Source organism: Desmodus rotundus, chromosome 6 (assembly GCF_022682495.2).
Source record: "Desmodus rotundus isolate HL8 chromosome 6, HLdesRot8A.1, whole genome shotgun sequence".
Classification (NCBI taxonomy): domain Eukaryota; kingdom Metazoa; phylum Chordata; class Mammalia; order Chiroptera; family Phyllostomidae; genus Desmodus; species Desmodus rotundus.
The window spans coordinates 69,577,025-69,598,792 of NC_071392.1; positions in this window are offsets into that span (position 1 = coordinate 69,577,025).

The window sequence follows — 21,768 nt, forward strand, 5'->3', positions numbered from 1 at the left end:
GTATAGCCCTCAATTCTTCCTTTATTTTGTGACCATACTCATTTATTTCTGTGAGCATCCTGATTACCAGTGTTTTGAACTCTGCATCTGATAGGTTGGCTGCCTCCTCATTGCTCAGTTCTTTTTCTGGAGTTTTGATTTGTTCTTTCATTTGAACCATATTTCTTTGTCTCAGCACACCTTCTACATTGTAAGGGGTGGAACCTTAGGTATTCATCAGGGCCAGAAACCCACTTCACTGCATTGTGGCACTGTATGTAGGGGAGGGTCAGGGAGGGAACAATGCTGCTTGCTAGCTTGCTTGGCTCTTCCCTGCTTCCAGCCACTTCCCCCACTACCCACAAGTGAATTGGACCCTTCTACAATTGGGCCCTAGGAATACTGGAATCAGTATACTTGGTGGGTTTCTGTATATTCTAGGACCCCATGGGTCCCTCCAATGGACTCTCCTGTGAGACTGGGAGTTTCTCCCACCATCACAACCCCCACAGGTTTTTACATTCAGAGGTTTTGAGGCTCCACCTCCCTACACTAGAACCCTAAGTCATGTGGTCTTTCTCGCTCCCCAGTTGTTCTGGTTTATCTGCACATGAATGTGGAACCATCTGCACATGTATGTGGAAGCAAAGCATATTTACCTATGCCTCCATCTTGACTGGAAATCCAAATTATTGATTTTTCAACCACAACCACTGATTCAGAATGTCAACAATGAAGAAATAAAATAGAGTGTGGTTATAGCAAGCAACCTAAAACCCCCTCCATATTCAGTCAAGGAATGTCTGCCTATACTGAACTATTTTAATTAAATTGATTCTATTAACATTTGTTAATTGGGTAACAAGGTTAATGCTAAACAAAATATTGCCCTAGACTAACTTCCTCAAAACTTCTCAATTTTGTGACCTGTCCTTTTGTCCAATTCATTGTGGCACTCCAACATGATGACATATTACTGGTTACTCTGCTCTGGACCTAAAGCCAAATGCCACCAGGTGACCTCCTCATGCTATTGAATAAGTGGGTTTTTGGCAGTGGCTAATCAAGGAACAGGAGGTAAAAAGCCTGGAGAAAGAACTGGCAGAATTCACGAGAGGCTGGAGCTTAGTGAAAGAGGAGAAGCAGAAGCCAGAGACTCCAACAGAAACCAAGAGAACAGCAGACCCCCAAGCCATGCCAATGTGCAGAAAGAAGGAAACTGACAGTAATTGTAATTTTTCAGGAAACTGGGTGGAGTGAGGCAGATAGAGAGAAGCAGCAGCACAAAATAAACATTGACAGGGAAGAATGTGCAACACCTGACTTGATTCCTCATTAACTCAGAAGAGCACCCACCCTAAATAAGTAGATTGGCTAAGTGAACTGTGGCAAAACACTGGAGATCGCCAATGGCTGGAGAGGGAGGTCTGAGTCAGGAGTCCCACCCTCCAGCAGAGACAAGTCTCAGATACTTAGGCAGGATTAGCAAGTGGCCAGCACCAGCAAAAAGCTGCAAGTTCTATTGAAAGTGAGACTTCAAAACATGGACAAAGGACATGAGCAGACAATGAATCAATGACAAGCATGTATAAGTGGTCAATAAACATGCAAAACCTATTCAAGCTCATCAATAAAAGAAAAGCACATTTAACACTTTTTGTTCTGTCATTTTAGTCCCAACTTTTATAAAGATGATACTTGATGCTGGAAAGGGTGAGAAGAAATTTACACATGATGCTGGTGAGAGTACAAGTGGGAATATCTCTGAGAAGCAGTTCAGTTCATCAAATATATAACATATATTATTATTATATATGTATTAATATTTATATAGCACATGGAATGAATTTATTCAGTCATTAATTCCACAACCTTTACTGTATGCCCTGCGATGAGTACTAAAACAGACACTATCCCATTAACCGTGCCATCAGAAGCTTACAATGTAGTGGAAAAAGAGATGTTAATCAAATAAACACAGAAATGTATCATAAAACTCTGTGACCAGTGCTATGAAGGAAAATTATGAGAAGCAATGACATCATAGAGGAGTTGCTGATGTAGTCTCAGTAAGTCAAGAAAAACTTCATTCCTCAAGGAATTAGTATTTAATCTGAGATTCAAAATGTCAAATTTAAGGAGGTGACGGTAGAGAGTTTCTGAAGGAAGGAGTGATTATTAAATCAGAACCAACAGCAATAGCCTGGAGGTGAGCAAAGGCCAGGTGTGTCGTTATGTTTGTCTTCGTGAGAGAAGATGTGGCAAAATACTTACGCATAGTTATGCCACCACTGACTGGGGAGGAAATCCCTTAAGAATGACAAAAAACTGTTTTAGGACTTCTAGGATATGGGCATTCAGAAGTTCCTGTTTCCTAGCAAAACAATTTAACTGGTAAAAATTATATAGATTTAAACATATTTTTAAATTATTGCTATATGTTAAATTTTATGTATTATATGTAATCGTCATTTAAAGTCTGAATATTTTTCTTGAGGGTATACAGCAAATGGAAACTCATTCATTCAAGAACATCAACTAAATTTTGGTAATGATAGTGAGAGGCTGTGGCATTTGGACTCTGGCCCACTGCCTTATCACCTAATCCTGAGAAGCTCTGCCCTTAGACCCTGGGTACTTCACTGCAGTCAGGGGCAGTAAAGAAGACAGGGGTTCTCTCTCCCTCCAGCACCCAGCCTAAGGTTCTGGTCCTGCCCACGCCCAGAAGGTTCCAGTTGCCTGCATCTCTCATCCTCTTTTTGCAAGCTCGAGTTGCAGAAACTCCACTCCAGAGCCCCAGAGGATCTACCCTCCCCCATGCAGCCCTCACTCATTGGGTAGAGGCTCCACCCAAGCTGCAGAAGGGTGGATATTACTGGGGCTTGGGAGAGGGGGAAAAGGGGAGTGACCACTAATAGCTGGGAGGTTTCTTTTTGTGGGCACAAAAATGTTCTAAACTTAGATTTAGCAATGATTGCACAACCTTGTCAATTTACATTTAAAAAATAGATTGTGTACTTTAAATAGGTGTTTTGTATAATATGTAAATTATACCTGAATAAATTTGTTTAAAAATTCTTTTGGACTTTTACTGATCTATCTTTATGCTCTATTGGTCTTAAAACAAGTTACATGTTCTCTCAAACCCATCAAGTTCATGTCCATACTCCAGGGTCATGCTGGGTAATAGGTGTTGTGCAAAAACATATTTCTCCCCCTTATACTGTAATAACTTGTTACAACTTGAGGATGAACATATCCCTACTAACAGTCCAGTCAATTTACTATCTTACTTATATATTTAAAACCAGTTTATCTTGGAAAGTTCTCCAATGAGCAAAGTTACATCATTCAATGTTATATATTACAGGACAACCTGAGTTGTGGTTTTGTTTTGTTTTGTTTTGTTTGTTTTGTTCTTGTTTTGTTTTGTTTATGGTTGAGATGAGTATTTGATTACAGTTGCTTTGAAATTTTTCCAGGTTGACCTCACTGCAGCCCTATAACATAGAAAACTAGAGTTGGATGACTAATCGTGGATAAGATCAAAGTCAGAATTCCATCTTGCAGGAATGCTGGTGCATATAAAGGTGTCCCCCAGACTTCCTCTACGCTATTGTCATGCCCCAATCTATTCCAGCACGTTATCCAACCTGATTCCTCAATGTTCAAAATAGAATTTTAATCCTATCCTCTATCTCTATTGATTTTTAAAACACTGTTACTTGATTTAATTAGCAATATATATTACAGGTTATGTTACATTAACTCAACGATGCTCAAATTTTTTAAATCTCCATCAGGGGAAACACAATATTCGTGAAAAAGTGTCTGAAATTCAGTCTAATTATACCTGTAGAATCTCCACTTTTAGAAAAAAAATGAAGAATTGCATTCCTGAATCCAACTGCTAGGCCTCTTATTTATCATTTTTATTAAGTTGTATTTTGACATTTTGCCTATAGCCCAGGCTGAGCACAAGTAAATGAAACAATTTTTAAGACTTGGGTGTTCACCATAAGAACATTTTTGAGGATGAAATTCATTACATCTTCTTGAGGGAGGATACTAAGAAACTAGGAAAATTCCTAGGCAAGTGGAGTGGAGAAACTGAGACAGGAAAATAAAACAAGGCCAAACAGTTTGAGCAACTTACAGGCAGCTGGTGAATCACAAGACCTTATCTCCCCTAACCAAGGACACTTGAGAGTGAATGGGTCATACCTCTCCTCCCGAACCAAAGAATGTGTAGCTTAAGTCTCCCTGGTCTGGAGATAGAGAACAGAGACCCAATTAATGCCATTTGTGCCAACGAAGCCCAAGGACAGATGAAGTCAGGGGAACAAATAACAAAAACCCCATTAAAAGCAAACAGACAAGATAAAAGTAGAACAGTAAAGCAGACCAAAGAACAATCCTAGCCCCTACCCCATGCTCATTTTGACACATCAGCATATTAAAAATGCACCTGGAAAGCTGATGAATATTCTGCTGAAACCTCCCCCAAGATTCTCACCTGCAGAAAAAAAAGATTCAAAGCCTTCAGGCAAAGATGCAGTGCTGGGAGGCTCACTCAAGAGCAAGCCCAAGCCCCTTCTTGGGCAGGAACTTTTTTCCTCCTAAATTCTAAGGGTCCCAATGAAACTTGCAACCAGGGGAGCAGTGGGCAGCAGCACCTCATCCCGGGCTGACCCCCTGATCCTCTCTCCAAGGTCCCCTTTTCCTTGGAATGTGTTTTCTGCTAAGTCAAATGAAATTCAGAGTGCTTTTGGTAGCCAACTAGGAAAAAAATATGTTTGATCACAGATGCCCTCCTTTAAATGCTACTCTTCAACCCACTCAGCCAGCTTGTATAGAATGTTGCTGCAGGGTGAGAAAGAATAGATCTTTTGTGACTCATTTTTGAAGGCTTTTTAATCAGCCTTGAATCTATAAATCTGGGGAAGCTCAGGTAAATCAGTAGAGTTAACATGAACACCGTTCTCTGAGAGGCCAGTGTGATACCTCTGCCCAGGATTCTTCGTTCTGAGATGTTAGCACTCAGGCCCATGGCTGAGATGGAATCGAGTACCAGTGGCAACAGTGCCTGTGTAGGCTCCTAGGTAGCATCTTGGTTCTTTCTTACCTCTCTTTGTTACTGTGCTAGTTAGGCTCACAGCCCTGTGATCCAAATGGTGAGCCACTGGCTCTGTGAGCCTCATCATTTCCACTCAATAAATTCCTCTTCTGTTTCAGATATACAGATCCTGTTTTGGGGGTTGTCCTTAGAAACCTGGATTAGTACACAGGACCACTCTCATTTTAAGGACAGAGGCTTCCACTCTGGAATTCTGGGAGGCCCCACTTTTTGATTCAGGGAGTAAATACCATGAGGATATGTAGCAAGTGGCCCCAGTCTTGAGATACACTCTGTCAAAGTGGGGGAGAAACAGAGAAGGGGCAAAGTTTGCGTCCTTTGTCAAAAGATGCCGAAGAACACAAATGCCATTCCTCCTCTTTATTTTTAAGATGCTTTTAACTCCAAATAACAGAAATTACAACTCAAAATGGCTAAACAATAGGAGATCTTGAGCAGATTCAGGCACCATAAGACCGGAGGCTTATGTAATTTTAAAGGCCCTCATCATGCAAAATGACAAATTTCATAGTGGTCTTATGCAACAGAAACATCCTGGTTTTTAAGCTCCACGTAATACTAGCTCCAAAAATTATTTACACCTCATATCACTGTAAGTTTAGAAGTAAATTTGTAATAAGCAGTTCAGTAGCTTGATAATATCCTTAAAGATGTATAAGTTACCTCCACAATCAAAAAAACAAAATCACATGTTGCGGGTTTTTTCTCTGAAGGGTTAGAGGTGTGAGATGCAATAACATTTTCACTTTCAAGGTACTATCTCAACATACCCCAGACAACTAGACCCCTAGAACATCACTGAAGTGAGAGCCTCCTGAATTTTCACTGAGTCTATCTCTAAACTTCTAACACATCCGTGACATCTAGTAGACTTGAAACTTTCTGCTCAACAAAGTCAATCAGCTTGATGTAATCAATCCAGTATTTGAACGTGAGTTTCTGAGGGGTGGTGAGACAGTCAACTTTCCTGCCATTCAGACTGTGCAGAGAGCATAAAAAAATCACAGGGCTCAGAGGCAAGACGCAAGTGAAAACAAATGGCTTCAGCAGCCTTTACTCATCATTACAGAGGCAAGAAGCGTTTGGTAGACAGACAACAGTATGCCAGGCCCAAGACACATGTTCGTTCATTTCAGAAAACAGACCATCGAAGAGACAGCAACTATCATTGGAAACATCACCCAATTAAGTCTTTCAAGTCTTTTTTCCACCCTATGCTCTGTGACTTTGGTTTTGTTTGGGGGGACAGGGAGCAATGGGTTTTTCCTTTTTCTTTTTAATTTAATCTTTATTTTATTTTTTTCCATTACCATTTAGTCCCCTTACACCCCATTCCCCACAGCAATCACCACACTGTTATTCATGTCCATGAGCCCTTTTTCCTTTTTGCTTGATCCTTCCATCCCCTCACTTCCCCCCACTAGCTGTTATCCTGCTCTCATCTATGAGTCTGTCCCCATTTTCCTCGTCAGTTCAATTTGTTCATTAGATTCCTCATCTGAGTGAATCATATGGTATTCGCCCTTCTCACTGGCTTATTTCATTTAGCATAATGTTCTCCAGGTCCGTCCATGCTGTCACAAATGGTAACATTTTTCTTCTTTTTTATGGCCGTGTAGTATTCCACGTATCAGTGTCCTGTAGTTGTTTTATCCATCTACTGATGGATAACTAGGCTGCTTTCATATCTTGGTGATTGTAAATAATGTTGCAATGAACATAGGGGTGCTTATGTTCTTTTTAATTAGTAGCTTGTGTTCCTTCAGATATATTCCCAGAAGTGGGATCACTGGGAGAAAAGGCAGATCCAGTTTTAATTTTTTGAGGTATCTCCATACAGCATTCCACAGGTGGCTGCACCAATTTGCATTCCCACCAACAGTGTGAAAGGGTTTCCCTTTCTCCACATCCTCACCAGCACTTGTGGTTTGTTGATTTATTGATGATGGCCATTCTGACAGGTATGAGGTGATATCTCATTGTGGTTTTAATCTGCATTTCTCTGATGATTAGTGACATTGAGCATCTTTTCACATGTCTATTGGCCATGTGTATGTCCTCTTTAGAGAAGTGTCAATTCGGGTCCTTTGCCCATTTTTTAATTGGGTTGTTTGGTATTTTTTGGTGTTGAGTTTTGTAAGTTCTTTATAAATTTTGGATATTAACGCCTTATCAGATGTATCAGTGAATATGTTCTCCCTTTCTGTGGGTTGTCTTTTGATTTTGTTGATGATTTCCTTCGCTGTGCAAAAACTTTCTAGTTTGATGTAGTCCTGTTTGTTTATTTTTTTCTTTTGTTTCCCTTGCCTGGGGAGATATATCCGATAAAATATTGCTATGAGCAATGACCAATATTTTGCTGCCTATGTTTTCTTCTACGATTTTTATGGCTCCGGGTCTAATGTTTAAGGCTTTGATTCATTTTGATTTAGTCTTGTGTGTGGTGTAAGAAGGTGGTCTAGTTTCATTTTTCTGCATGTATCTGTCCAATTTTCCCAATACCATATACTGAATAAACTATTTTTAGCCCACTGTATGTGCTTGCTTCCTCTGTCAAATATTGACTATAAAGGTGTGAGTTTATTTCTGGACTCTTTATTCTGTTCCATTGATCTACGTGTCTGTTTTTATGCCAATACCAGACTGTTTTGATTACCATGGTCTTATAATATAGTTTGATATTAGGCAGCATGATTCCTCCAACTTTGCTCTTCTTTCTCAGGACTGCTGTTGCTATGTAGGGTTTTTTGTGCTTCCATATAAATTTTTTGAAATATTTGTTCTGGTTTTGTGAAATATGTCATTGGGATCTTGATAAGAATTGCGTTGATTCTATAGATTGCTTTGGGTGGTATGGACATTTTAATGATATTAATTCTTCCTATCCATGAACACAGTATGTTCTTCCACTTATTTGTATCTTCTTCTATCTCTTTCTTTAGTGTCTTATAATTTTCTGAATACAGATATTTTACATCCTTGATTAAGTTTATTCTTTTTGTAGCAATTGTGAATGGGATTGTTTTCCTCATTTCCCTTTCTGTTAGTTCATTATTGGCATATAAAAAAGCAACTATTTCTGGATATTCACTTTGTATCTTGCTATTTTGCAGAATTCATTTATCAGTTCTAGTAGTTCCTTGGTGGAATCTTTGGGATTCTCTATGTACAGTACCATGTCATCTGCAAATAATGACAGTTTTACTTCTTCCTTTCCAGTTTGGATGCCTTTTATTTCCTCTTCTTGTTTGATTGCTGTGGGTAGGACTTCCAGTACTATGTTGAATAAGAGACATGAAAGCAGACATCCCTGTCTTGTTCCTGATCTTAAGGGGAATGCTTGTAGGTTTTTTTTCCATTGACTATGATGCTAGCAGTGGGTTTGTCATATATGGCCTTTACTATGTTTAGATATGCTCCCTCTATTCCCACTTTGCCATGAGTTTTTTGCCATAAGTGGATGCTGGATGTTGTCAAATGCTTTTTCTGCATACATTGATATGATCATGTGTGTTTTATCTTTCATTTTGTTTATGTGGTGAATCACCCTTATTGATTCATGGAGATATCAACCTTGATTCCTGGAATAAATCCTACTTGATGATGGTGTATAATCTTTTTGATGCATTGCTGTATTTCATTTGCTAATATTTTGTTGAGGATTTTAGCATCTGTCCTCATCAGAGATATTGACGTATGATTTTCTTTCTTTGTAGTGTCTTTATGTGGTTTTGGAATTAGGATAATGCTGGCCTCATAATATATAGCTGGGAAGTCTTCATTCCTCTTGAATTTTTTGGAATGGTTTGAGGACAGGTGTTAGTTCTTTGAATATTTGGTAAAATTCACCTGTGAAGCCATTAGGTCCAGAACTTGTTTGCTGGGAGTTTTTTGATTCCTGCCTCAATTTCATTAGTGCTATTGGTCTGTTCAGGTTTTCTCATTTTTCCTGATTGAGTTTTGGAAGGAAGATTCTAGCATGTTTCTAGGCATTTATCCATTTTTTCCTGGTTGTCCAGTTTGTTGGCATATAGTTGTTCATAATATTTTCTTACAGTCCTTTGTATTTCTTTGGTGTCAGTTGTTATTTTTCCTCTTTCATTCCTGATTTTATTTTGGAGGGTTCTGTCTCTTTTTTCCTTGATGATTCTGATTAAAGCTGTCAATCTTGTTTATCTTTTCAAAGAATCAGCTCTCAGATTCATTGATCTTTTGTATCATTTTTTAGATGCTATTTCATTTATTTCTGCTGTGATCTTTATTATTTCCTTCCACCTACTCACTTTGGGTTTGTTTGTTGTTCATTTTCAAGTTCCTTTAAGTGTGTAGTTAGATTGTTTATTTGGGCTTTTTCTTGTTTTTATGAGATAGGCCTGTAATACTATGCATTTTCCTCATATAATTGCTTGCCCAGTGTCCCCCAGATTTTGGAATGTTGTGTCCTCATTTTCATTTGTTTCAAGGTATATTTTGATTTCTTCTTTGATCTTGTTGTTGACCCATTTATTGTTTAATAACATGTTATTTAGCTTCCATGTCTCTATGTGTTTTTCAGTGTTCTTCTTGTGATTGGTTTCCAGTTTCATAGCATTGTGGTCAGAGAAGATACTTGATATGATTTCAAGTATTTTAAATTTATTGAGACTTGTTTTGTGTCCTAACATGTGGTCTATTCTAGAACACGTTCCATGTGTACTTGAAAAGTATGTATATTCTGCATTTGATCTAGTGGGTCATTTAAGGCTACTGTCTCCTTGTTGATTTTCTTTCTGGAAGATCTATCCAATGAAGTCAATGGGGTGTTAAAAACCCCAACTAACTCTATATTTCTGTAGATCTCTCTCTTTATGTGCATCATGATTTGCTTCACAGATGTAGGTGCTCGTATGTTAGGTACATAAACATTTACTAGGGTTATACCCTCTTGTTGCATTGTTCCCTTGTCATTATGTAGTGTCCTTCTTTGTCTCTTACCATAGCCTTGGATTTAAAGTCTATTTCATCGGCTATAAGTACTGCTACCTCATTTTTTTTCTTTTCCACTTGCATGAAATATCTTTTCCCATCCCTTTACTTTTAGTCTGTGTGTATCTTTTGATCTAAGGTGGATCTTTTGGAGGCAGCATATATATTTGTTTTCTTATCCATTCAAGCTACCCTATGTCTTTTGGTTGGAGCATTTAAGCCATTTACATTTAAGGTGATTATTGACAGATATGTATTTAGTGCCATTTTATTGTGAGACTATTTTCCTCTGTTGTTTTTTTTTCTTTCTCTCTCTTTTTCTCCTTTTTCTTAATGCAAGCCCTTTAACATTTGTTGAAATACCGTTTGGTGTTAACAAACTCCTTTATCTTTTTCTTGTCTGGGGAGTTCTTTATTTCTCTTCAATTTTAAATGATAGCCTTGCTGGGTAAAGTAGCCTTGGTTGTAGGTCCTTGCTTTTCATCACCTTGAATATTTCACACTACTCCCCTACTGCCTGAAATGTTTCTGTTGAGAAATCAGATGACAGTCTAATTGATACTTCCTCACACGTAACACTCTCCTTTTCTCTTATGGCTTTTAGTATTCTCTCCTTGTCTTTAAGCCATATCATTTTAATTATAATGAGTCTCAGTGTGGTCCTCTTTGGGTCCAACTTGTTTGGGACTCTCTGAGCCTCCTGGACTTGTGTGTCTTTTTCCTTCACTGGATAATGAAAGTTTTCAGTCATTATTTCTTCAAATAAATTCTCAATGCCTTGCTCACTCTCTTCTCCTTCTGGTATTCCCATGATGCAGATGTTGTCATGCTCATGTTGTCCAAGATATTTCTTAACCTCTCCTCATTTCTTAAAATTCTTTTTTTCTTTTTGCTGCTCTGCCTGGGTGCTTTTTTTTTTCTATCGTGTCTTCCAAATCTCTTATCTGATCCTCTGCTTCATCTAACCTATTGTTTATTCCTTCCAGTGTATTATTTATTTCAGATATTGCATTCTCTATTTCTGACTGGTCCTTTTTTATGGTTTCTATGTCTTTTTTCCTGCTGTTGAGTATCGTTATAATCATTACTCTGAACTTTCTATTTGATCATTGCTTGCCTCCATTTGGGTCTTCTTCTAGAGGATTCTTTTGTTTTTTCATGTGGGGTCTGTTTCCTTATCTTACCGTTTTGGCTGCTTCTTTGTTTTTTCTGCATTAGTTGTTAAACTAATCAATGTTAAGCTAATCAAGCTCTGCTTAAGCACCACAAGATGGAGCAGTAATTCCTGCTGGTGAGCCTATTGCTTCCTCTCAGGCTGATGCCACTACGAGAGGAGTTCTCTGCCTGAGAAAGATGACTCCTGCAGTATGGGGAATGACTCAGCACAGAGATCCTGGCAGCTGTTACTTCAGTTCTCTCCCCAGAGCCACCAACCCCAGTCTCTCCTCAGGCATCTCCAGTTATCTCTTTCCTCATTTTGCTGGAACCCAGGGTACATGGTTGCAAACAGAATTTTTTGTGTTGGCCTTTTAAGAAGCTTTCTGCATCTCCAGCCATCTCTCCCTTGGCAGACAGAAACCCTGCTGCTTTTCATAGGTAGATGTTATCTGGGTTCCTTTCTAGCTCTGGTGCTGCAAATGGGGAGCCCAGTTTGGGGTTTAGACCCCACACTTCTCAGGGAGAACTCCCCAGCCACTGAAATATCCCTCCGCAACTTCAGCTGTTGCCCATGGGAGCTCAGCCAGCCCTCTCACACCTCCTCCACACTCCCTACTAGTCTCCTTGTGGTGAAGTGGTTTCTTCTGTTTGTCCTAGAGAAGGCTTTTCTCCAGCTAGTGTTCAGTTGGTTATTGAGGGTGATTTCTCTATAACTTAGTTGTAATTACAGACTGGTCCTGGGAGGAGGTAAGTGTAGCTACTATTCACTCCTCTGTCATCTTGGATCCTGCTCCCAATTAAGTCTTATAATCCAAGAGTCATTCTCCAAAATCAACTGACTTTTGGCCCAGGCCAAAGAGATAATGTTATAGAAATAATTATATTTATATTTTTTATGTGTTTGACACTTAATATTTGAAATTTCCCCAAAATATCTAACAGGACCAAACAAGGCTTTTGAAATTAAGAAAAATTGTCTCTTGACAAAGTCTAGATTTTAAGATTTGATTCACCATGGATTCTAGAGGTCAACTTTGAGATCCAAAGTAGAATGATAATCTTTTTGTTCTAGAATTATATTTTCCTCTCTTCCCTAAGATTTAAATCTCTTGTTGAAAGAGACTGGCTTATAGACAAGGAAGATATGTAAAGTGGTAAAAATGCTTCCATTAAAATCAGTTCTTCAGGAAAAGTTTTCCAAATGTCACCTCTCTCACTCCAAGATTCATTAGATCCTTCTTTGACAGATAGATTCTCACTACTCTTACATTATACTTTATATACTTGTAATTATAGGATTAGTTATTTCTAATTATATATTATGACTGAGATTCATCAAAGCATGCAGTGTCCCTGTATTTTATTACTATTGCCACAGCATTTAGTGCAAGATTTGTCTCATAACAGACAATAAATTTTGGCTGAATTAGTTTTTACAATACTTTTCAAATTTTTCTCTCAAATGTCTATCCAGAATTCCTATAGGATCTGAGATAATGCCTGAAACAGCCCTAACCTATTTGAAATGTGATTTCGTATATTTTAAATTTATTCTATAAAATATTTATGCTTAATGGAACTGCAATGTGTGTGTGTGTGTGTGTCATCTCCATTGTATAAATATCTATGAAAATGCACCATGGATTATCCAGTAGCATGAAGCATTTTCTGCCAATTTGTGTGAGATGAAGGATTGTCCTTACTTCTGGTCTAATTCTCATACTGCTTTTGCATCATACTACTGTTACAGAACAGACCTGTTGGGGGCAGCAAAATACTATTACAAATGGACCCCCTCTTCTCTTGAGGTCCCCCTGTACTAGGTTCGCCTTGCCTGCCACCAGGGAATTATAGCTCTCAACATCAGAGATTATTGAAAAGGAAAGGAATTATTTATTCAAAAGTTATACAGACTTAGAGTAATGACTTACTGTCTTCATAAAGCTTCCAACGCCCCTTAAAACACCCACAAACATACACAATCCTTCCTTTCCCCCCTTGCCCAGTCCGGGGTACCATGTCTCAGGAAAATAAATAGAAAGAAGTCTGTGACTCAGGTAGTCCCCAGGTCTTCCCAATAATCCCTGCTCGGCTGGCAGGCCTCCCTCAGTTCCCAGCACCATCAACTATGTCGCTGCCACTATCTCCAGTTAATCCAAAACCACATGGCCCCTTCTCATGGCTCACCAGCAAGAGTCCTTTCACCCCTTTCCTTCCTGCAGCGTCTCTCCTGCATTCTACCCAACTGCTAAGAGAGAGCTCTGCATTGCTGCTATATCTTGCTTTCTGGCTTCCTAAGCTGTGTGGCAAAAGGACTCCCAAAGCCTCATGGCTCTCCCTTTCTCACCAAAAGCCATGTGGTCCTAACCTTTCTCGCCAAAGCCAGGTGTGATCCCCTCCTAACATGGCTGCCATGCCTGGGTTTAAATCCCAGCACCAATCTTCCTCTGCAGCCCCATTTCCGACTCCTCACAATCGGCTACACCTGCTATCATTCCCATATTTTTCCAGCTTTCTGGGCTGCCATAGTATGTCTGGGCAGGTGTGGCCCTGTAGTGTGGAGGGAATCATCTCCAAGATCTCACACAGGCACTGTAAAGGAGCAAGGGTTGCCTCCCAGTTATGTTATGGGTTGAAGTCACTCCCATCTCCCTGGTTCAAAGGATGGCCACAGCTATTTAACATATCTATGAAACAGACCTGTTGGGGGGGGGTATAGATATTTTAAAATTTATAGATGTGTTAAATGACCATGCCTGAGGTTAGCTGCAAAACTTGCTATGCAGAACAACCCTCAAGGGCCCTGTTCCATGTGTCCCATCCCCCAGTTCAGACCTGTGGGGTTGAGGACATCCTATATTTTAATATTTCCTGGACACCCTGAGTTCTGGACCCCCTTACAAATCCCTATTTTGGGGGTCCCCTGTTTGTACCCTGTTACACTACTTTTGTTTCTTTTTAACTTTATTTTATTGTTTACACTATGCAAAATGTCCCCATTTTTCCCACTTTGCCCACCTCCACCCAGCCCTCACCCCCTACCTCCCACCTTCCCTCAGGCCATAACCACAGAGTTATCTGAGTCCCTGAGTCACGGATGTCCTTCAGCTAATCCCTTCACCTTCTCTCATCAAACCCTCCTCCCCGCTCCCCTGTGACAACTGTCAACCTGTTCCATGTATCCATGCCTCTGTTTCTATTCTGCTCATCAGCTTATTTTGTTCATTAGGAAGTCTTTATGGTATCTGTCTTTCACTGATTGGCTTATTTTACTTAGCATAATAATCTCCAGACTACTTTTCCAACTTTTTCTATATCACATTAAATATGTTGATTATATAAATGACAAGATTAAACTGTCTCCAAGTTAAAAAATACCCTACTAACCAAATTACATAATATTCAGTCTTCTGCCTTTGGTGATGGAGACTGTGTAACTTCCACGGTTACATGAAAGTAAGACCATTTTTGCAACCCAGAGGTTCTTCCTCATAGCCAGTGAAATTGTAAGTTTAGTGAGTGTAATTTTATCTCCAGCTACAGGAATACTTTAAAAGAGCCAGCCCTCATTGATTAATAATTATTTTCAAAGTTGGGTCATTCTTGGTTCTGGTTTTACTCTGATAAGTCCTATTCCTTTACTGTCTAAGGACATTTATTGTCATATCTTGCTGCTTCCAATATTACCCTTAGATAAAGTAAGTTAAGGTACCTTGGGTTTGGAATCAGAAGACTAGAACATTTTACTTCTGCCTTTTGCTATCAGGGCGACCTTGAGCAAGTCTTTTCATCTTTGAGTCCTCAAAGTCCTCACCTGTAAAATGATGCTGGTTAAACTTGGTCTTCCTAACTCAAAATGTTTTGTAGAGAATAAAATGAAATCTTATACATAAAAGCTATAAAAATGTAAGGCAATAACAAAAGTTACATTATCATTAAGCATTATTTAAATATTTCCTTCCCAAATCTACTTTGCTTCCTCCTTTCTGATTAACTGTTGCACTCGTGCTAATTATCTGGTGAAGGTTCAACAATGACCGAATACCAGCCAAGTGGTGGACCTTGAGTAGTAATTAAACGAGATGTGACAGGTTAAAAATGAAGAGCTAAATACCTTCCAAAATCAGTATTTAAAACACAACGAAAAGTTGTACACCTTTTGTACAGACAAGAAGTGCATAACCATCTGGTTCCTGCCTGTCGTAGACCCTTCCTGGGGGACAGTGCGGATGCAGCCGCTTCTGCCCGCAGATCCTGGGATCTGCTTTAGAGGAAACTTACCTTAAGCTTCCAGTTCCTACAATAATGGAAAAATGGGGATCACAGATACTCTCCCTTTGTAAAGAATTATAAAACTAGCCCAAGTGTGTGAAGCGCAACTGTTTCAGGCATTAAACATAAATTGTGCAGAATTGTAATCCTTAAGAGAAGGGAAATCTGTAAGTTAAACTCCACTGCCTGTAGGCATTTCACAAAATAAGGCACCAGGAAGTGAGTCCAGCGAGCACCATACTGGGTGCAGAAAACAAACACCAGAGTGCGGCGGGGCTGCTAAAGCAGCCGGTGATTGTGGGACAGGGTAAGAGGGAGGAATAAACTGTACAGAGAAGGGAGCTCCAGAAAAGTGCCTGGAGTCCCGTTAAGTCTTTGGCCAAACACTAAGCTATATTTGCATTTAGAGAAATTCTATAAAGCCAGGCAGAGTATAACCACTGAGGAATTCTGAGCTAAACAAAAAGTTTAGATTTTTCCCAATTCTGGGAGATGTTGGACTAGCAAGAATGGAGAGGACCTGCTGAATACCTAAGCATTCAGTTGAGACTCCAGAAAACCTACACCTTGCTATGGCTGCTCCAACAAAACCAAAACCCAAGTCCCAACATGATCAAGCTGGCCCACCAGCAAATTTTCTCCCTGATTCAAAGAACAAAAAGACTTATCACTATTTAAAGGGTACAAAAATCTAGACTCTGAGTAATATAGTACTGATATGATGTGTCTGACTTACAATAAAAAATTAATAGATGTACAAGAAACAAGAAAATATGACCTAGAGAACATATGAATCTAGAGAACAAATAAGCAACAGAAATATATCCCAAGTTGATAGAGATGTTAGCATTAGCAGGCTAGAACTTTAAAACAACTATTACAAAACTGTTTGAAACTCAAGGGAAAATATTGGATAGAATGAGTAAATAGATGGGGACTCTCAGCTGAAAAGAATATGATAAAAGAAGAGTAATGGATGTTCCAAAACTGAAAAATAGAATGTGGAAGGTAAAAATTTCACTGATTAGGCTTGATAGCATATTGGCCACTGCAGAAGAAAAAACTGATAGTCTGGGCCACAAGGGAGTGGGCCGCAGATCAGCACCTAAGTGACTAGGTCAGATGAAAAGACCAAACTGACCCCACCAGAACTCACCTGGGGATCGGAACCTCTACGTCAGATTTTCTGAATCTTGGCGCTATTGACATCTTGAGCCAGATGATTCTTTGTTGTGGGGACCTTTCTATGGATTCAGATATTTAGCAGCATCCACTTGTGACAACCAACATGTGCCCAGACACTGCTGATGGAGGGAAAAATTGTCCCCCAATTGAAAACCATCACTTTAAGTGAATACAGAGAAATAGGTCACTGGATTTCAGGCTGCCCCAAAGATTACGCTTGTCATGTGAACACATAGCACTCTGTTCACACTTGCAGACAAGTTATGACCAGTGTTGACTTCAACTTTCCCTATGAAAATGTAAATTGTTATTTAGGAAGATAAAAGAACATGAGTCTTATTCCCTACTGCATACCCAGCACCTAAGCTGGAGGGTTGCACCATGAATGAATCAATGAAATAATGAATATTGAGTTTTAGTTCTGGTTTTCTTGGTACTCAGAGTGACTACATAAAGCTAAGGTAGTTTCTCTTTTACGTATTGCCTTTTGATCAACCCCTGCATATATATGTTTTTTCTCACTACCTGAAATAGTGTAATCAATATAAATTTTCTACTGTCATTGGCTCTCAGCACCCCCTGCTTCTCAGGGGAGTAACAGATTCACTGGTTCTCTTTCTTTACAGAGTAAACTGACAATGTTGAAAAGCATCTTCCATCCCTTAAAAGCCTATCTTTCTACTTCAAATCCTTCTACATATCTTAACTTCATTTTTAAATATTTCTACAAAGTGTTTACAGCTCTACATTGTGATGATATTAGTCATGGAATGAGACTAAAAAGAATAATGTAAAAAATACAATTATCCATATTTTGCCATGTATAATGCACATAGTTTTGACCAAATTTTTTAGGAAAAAATAAAGATGCACATTATATGTGGGTATAATGATCACACACCATGGGTATAATAATCCCACGTATAATGCACACAAAAACCGTGGGTGCTCATTATACATGGCAAAATACAGTAGTACTTTAAGGTGATAGGATTATAAGTGTTTATCAGGGAAAATGTGTTGTGAAATGACACAACTAACCGTAAAATATCATTTAAAACTTTTATGTGGAATTTCAGATGTAATCAAAAGTATTTAGGATATATTAGATAATCTTGTTTACCATCAACCAGCATCAACTATTACCAATTCACAGCCAATCTCATTGATCTGTACCTATGCCCACTTTCTTCTCCCACGTTATTTTTAAGCAATTTACCGCTTCACCCTTAAATAATTGAAGACATATTCTAAAAGAGCTATCTTTTTAACAAAACCGTAATACTTTTTTCACATCTTAAAAAGTAAATATATTTCCTTAATTTAATCAAACACCCAGTCAGTGTACAAATTTCCAAGACTCTGATTCCATAAATGACTTTTGTTTTTACAGTTTATTTGATTGAATTGGGATGAAATAAGATTCAGGCAAAACAATTGGTAATCAGTTAAAAATCTCTTTTAACTGATAGATTTTCTTGTTCTCCTTATTGCAGTACCCTCCTCCTCCCCCCGCCCCCACCGGTCTTTCCTTTCCTCCTCCCTCTCCCCCTCCCATTTCTTCTCACCCTCTCCCTCTTCGGCTCCCCTTCTTTCCTTTGCTATTATTTGTTAAAGAAACTATGTTGTTTGTTCCATAAAGGTTTGTTCCAAACTTTTGTTTCTGCTGAAATTTTTAAAATCCAAATCTTACTCAGAAATTTTTATAAATAATTAACATTTGTGGGGTGTCTCACCTATTCCACATTTGGCTCACTTTTAACTGACAAATTACATTTTTATGGTGGACTATCAAAAGACATAACTTGTTACTGTGATTAGAGGGTTCTGCTTTGGTATGAACTTTTAGATTTCTCACAGGAACATACAAAAAAAACCTATATTATTGTTATCACAAAGAACATGGTTAAATCAAACAGATGTATTTATTTTGTGGGATATTTCTAGCTCCAGTTAGGAACTGATCGGTGATGCTTTCTGTCCCTGCTGCCACAGCTTTGTACCCATGAGCAACATTTGTTTGTTTGACAGCAAAATATTAGGCCTGGAGACTTGTATTGACAGAATTTTATTTCATCTTCATTTAGTAATTCAATCTCCATAAGGCCAATAGCCACATGATTCCATTTGACACTCATGTCACCTCAAACTTGACCAGAAAATGTATATGGCTATTTGTGGTAACTTTTTGCCCATTCCAGTGCATGACAGATTTTGACTTTTCCTCAATGTTTATTATGGGCAACATGCCACAATACATACAAAAATGAACATAACAGAGGTAGATTGTTCCTGCAAGGACATTTAAATACCAGGCTTCCTCTTCTTTATTGCCTGGAAGATAATGTATGCTGGCTTGAAATGGCAGTTGTTTCATCACCAAGATTACACAAATGACCAGTGTGTTGATTAATATATCTTTATTTGTTTCTTGTTAGTCTGCCCTGGGGTTGGAATGGACATATGCCTTGATTTCTAGAAACAATACAATTCATATAAGGTATATTCTACTTCCAAATATGGTTAATATTTTGTTTCTAAATTAAATCAATTGAAATGGAAGCACAATTTCTAGTGTGAAAGTAATATGTGGTTTCAGCTAAATTATGACCAAAAAAAATGTTTTATCTGGTTCAAAATTTTTTGGAACCAGTCAACAACTTCATATATTTTTTAATGTATTTTATTGATTATACTATTACAGTTGTCCCATTTCCTCCCTTCACTCCCCTCCACCCTGCACACCCCCTCCTACACACATCCCCCCCCTTTAGTTCATGTCCATGGGTCACACATATAAGTTTTTTAACTTTATATTTTTACCCATTGAAATTTAGGTTTGTCTTTTTCACAGGTAAAAATGCAGTTTGGCCCTGGCCAGGAGGCTCAGTTGGTTGGAGCGTCATTCCTGTACTACACCAAAAGGTTGTGGGTTTGACTCCCAGTCTGTGCACACACCGAGGTTGTGCTTCCTTCCATCCCCAGGCCCCATTCAGCGCGTACAGGAAGCGGTGGATCAATGTTTCTTTCACATTGATCTCTCTCTCTCTCTCTTCCTCTCTCTCTGAAAAAAAATTCAACAAACATATCCTCAAGTGAGGATTAAAAAAATAGTAGTAATTTTAAAATAAATAAAAATGCACTGTTTGGTAAGAGAGTGACTCATAATCCCTTAAAATTATAAACTTCATGTGTAACGAAGATTTATGCATTACAAGGGTTTAGAAAGTGATAAAGAAAAGAGTTTATAAAGTGATAGAGATTTCTTCCACATTTGGAAAGAAGCAAAGCTCTATAATAAACTCACCAAGCTTCAGACTTCACCAGCAAGTAACTTTAATGAAAATTCTAAGTAATGCTTTCATTTCCTACTGAGAAATTGACATCAGTCTTAATCTTGCACAATAACTTTTTCTCAAACTAAAATTTTGAAAGTCTGAACAAACTATATCCTCAGGAAGAAGTTATTGGAAATCAGGATTAATGTTGTTTGTTAAAATAAAATCAGCAGGGCCCTGGATGGTATGGCTCAGTTGGTGGGCACGTCATTCTGTCACCCAAAGGTCCTGGTTGATTCCCAGTCGGGGCACAAGCCCAGGTGGCAGGCTTGATCCTTTGTTGGGGCGCGGTGGAAGGGGGGATGAATGAGTGCAACAGGCAACCCACTGGGGTTTCTTACACTGATGTTTCTCTCTCTCCCTCCCCTTCTCTCTCAAATGAAAATAAAGTAAATCTTTAAAATAAATAAATAAAACCAGTAGGAATGAACCATTTACATTACTAATTATGTTCTAAGTTCTCATTTTAAAAACTGAATAAAGCATAAGACCCCAGGTCAGTAAATTTCTAACATTGGTCCCTGCAGCCCCACAGGCCACCTTCCTCTGTACCAAAAGTTGATTCCAACAGAAAGAGGTGAAGGTAAACCATTTCTCTCTGCAGGTAATCTGAACACTGGCCACTCTACCTTACTAAATGTGAATTCGCTAAGTCTGATAAAAGAGAGGTGGACCTGCGCCTGCCAATTTGCTATTTGTAGTTTTAGGATACATGTTTTCTGAATAAACATAAACATTTATATAAAGCACACATAGATACAGACACAGGTTAGATAGTAAAGAGGAAAAATCACCTTTTAATATTTGTTAGAGGGAAGAGAATTGTTAAGGTCTTCCATCTACTATTAGCTAAGTATCCTTCTTCATCCATTTACACCTCCAACTTAATCTCTGAAGTCATACTATCTCTAAGGGTACTCTGTTTAGTAAGCTCTAACAGCTTTGTCATAAATCAAAGTTTATTGATAATTCCCCTCCTGACAAGTAATCTCTTGAGTGCTTAGTTTAGAGAATTTCCTTTTGGCGTCTCCTACTTAATCGCCGCCACTTCAGGCTACTCAAACAGACAGACAGCAGCTTCCTTTTGCCTGCCTGTTCTGTAACGGTTGTGCCCTCCCAAATCAGACCCCCACAAAGTCATTCCAGATTACAACTGCAGATGCTCATTCTCTCCGTCCTCCTCCCCCCACTGACCAATTCCATCTTTCCACAGAATACTTCTCTTTTCAATGTGAGTCAAAGCACACTGGCATGGGTTAGAAGGTGGGACAACCATGTAGGTAGTTTCTAACTGGAAGTATTTTATGGCTTAGTGATTTTCCTCAACAATGTTCACTATGTTTTCCACCCATAAACTCGTGTCACTTTGAAAGTCTGGAGGCATTCCATACTGGGGTTTTAAGAAGTTCAGACAATTATTGAGAATAAGTTCAACAAGCAAAGGCCATTTTCTACCCCTTTTAATGACCCCTGAGCTCATTCTATTTATTCAACGAGAATAAATGCTTTCAAGATCCGTCTAAGCCACCTCCAAAAGGTTACTACCTAAGGGTTACTAAACTAAGGGGCATGTCCCTCCGTGCGTGGGCAGCAGTGTGGGAATGTGGCCGGCGCCTGGGACAACATTTTCCAGTCAGCTGAGATATTCAGGGAGAGATGGCACTTCTGCCAGCAGCTCAGATTCAGAATCCACCCAACTATAGAATTCCAAAACTGTCCACATCTTTCCGAAGT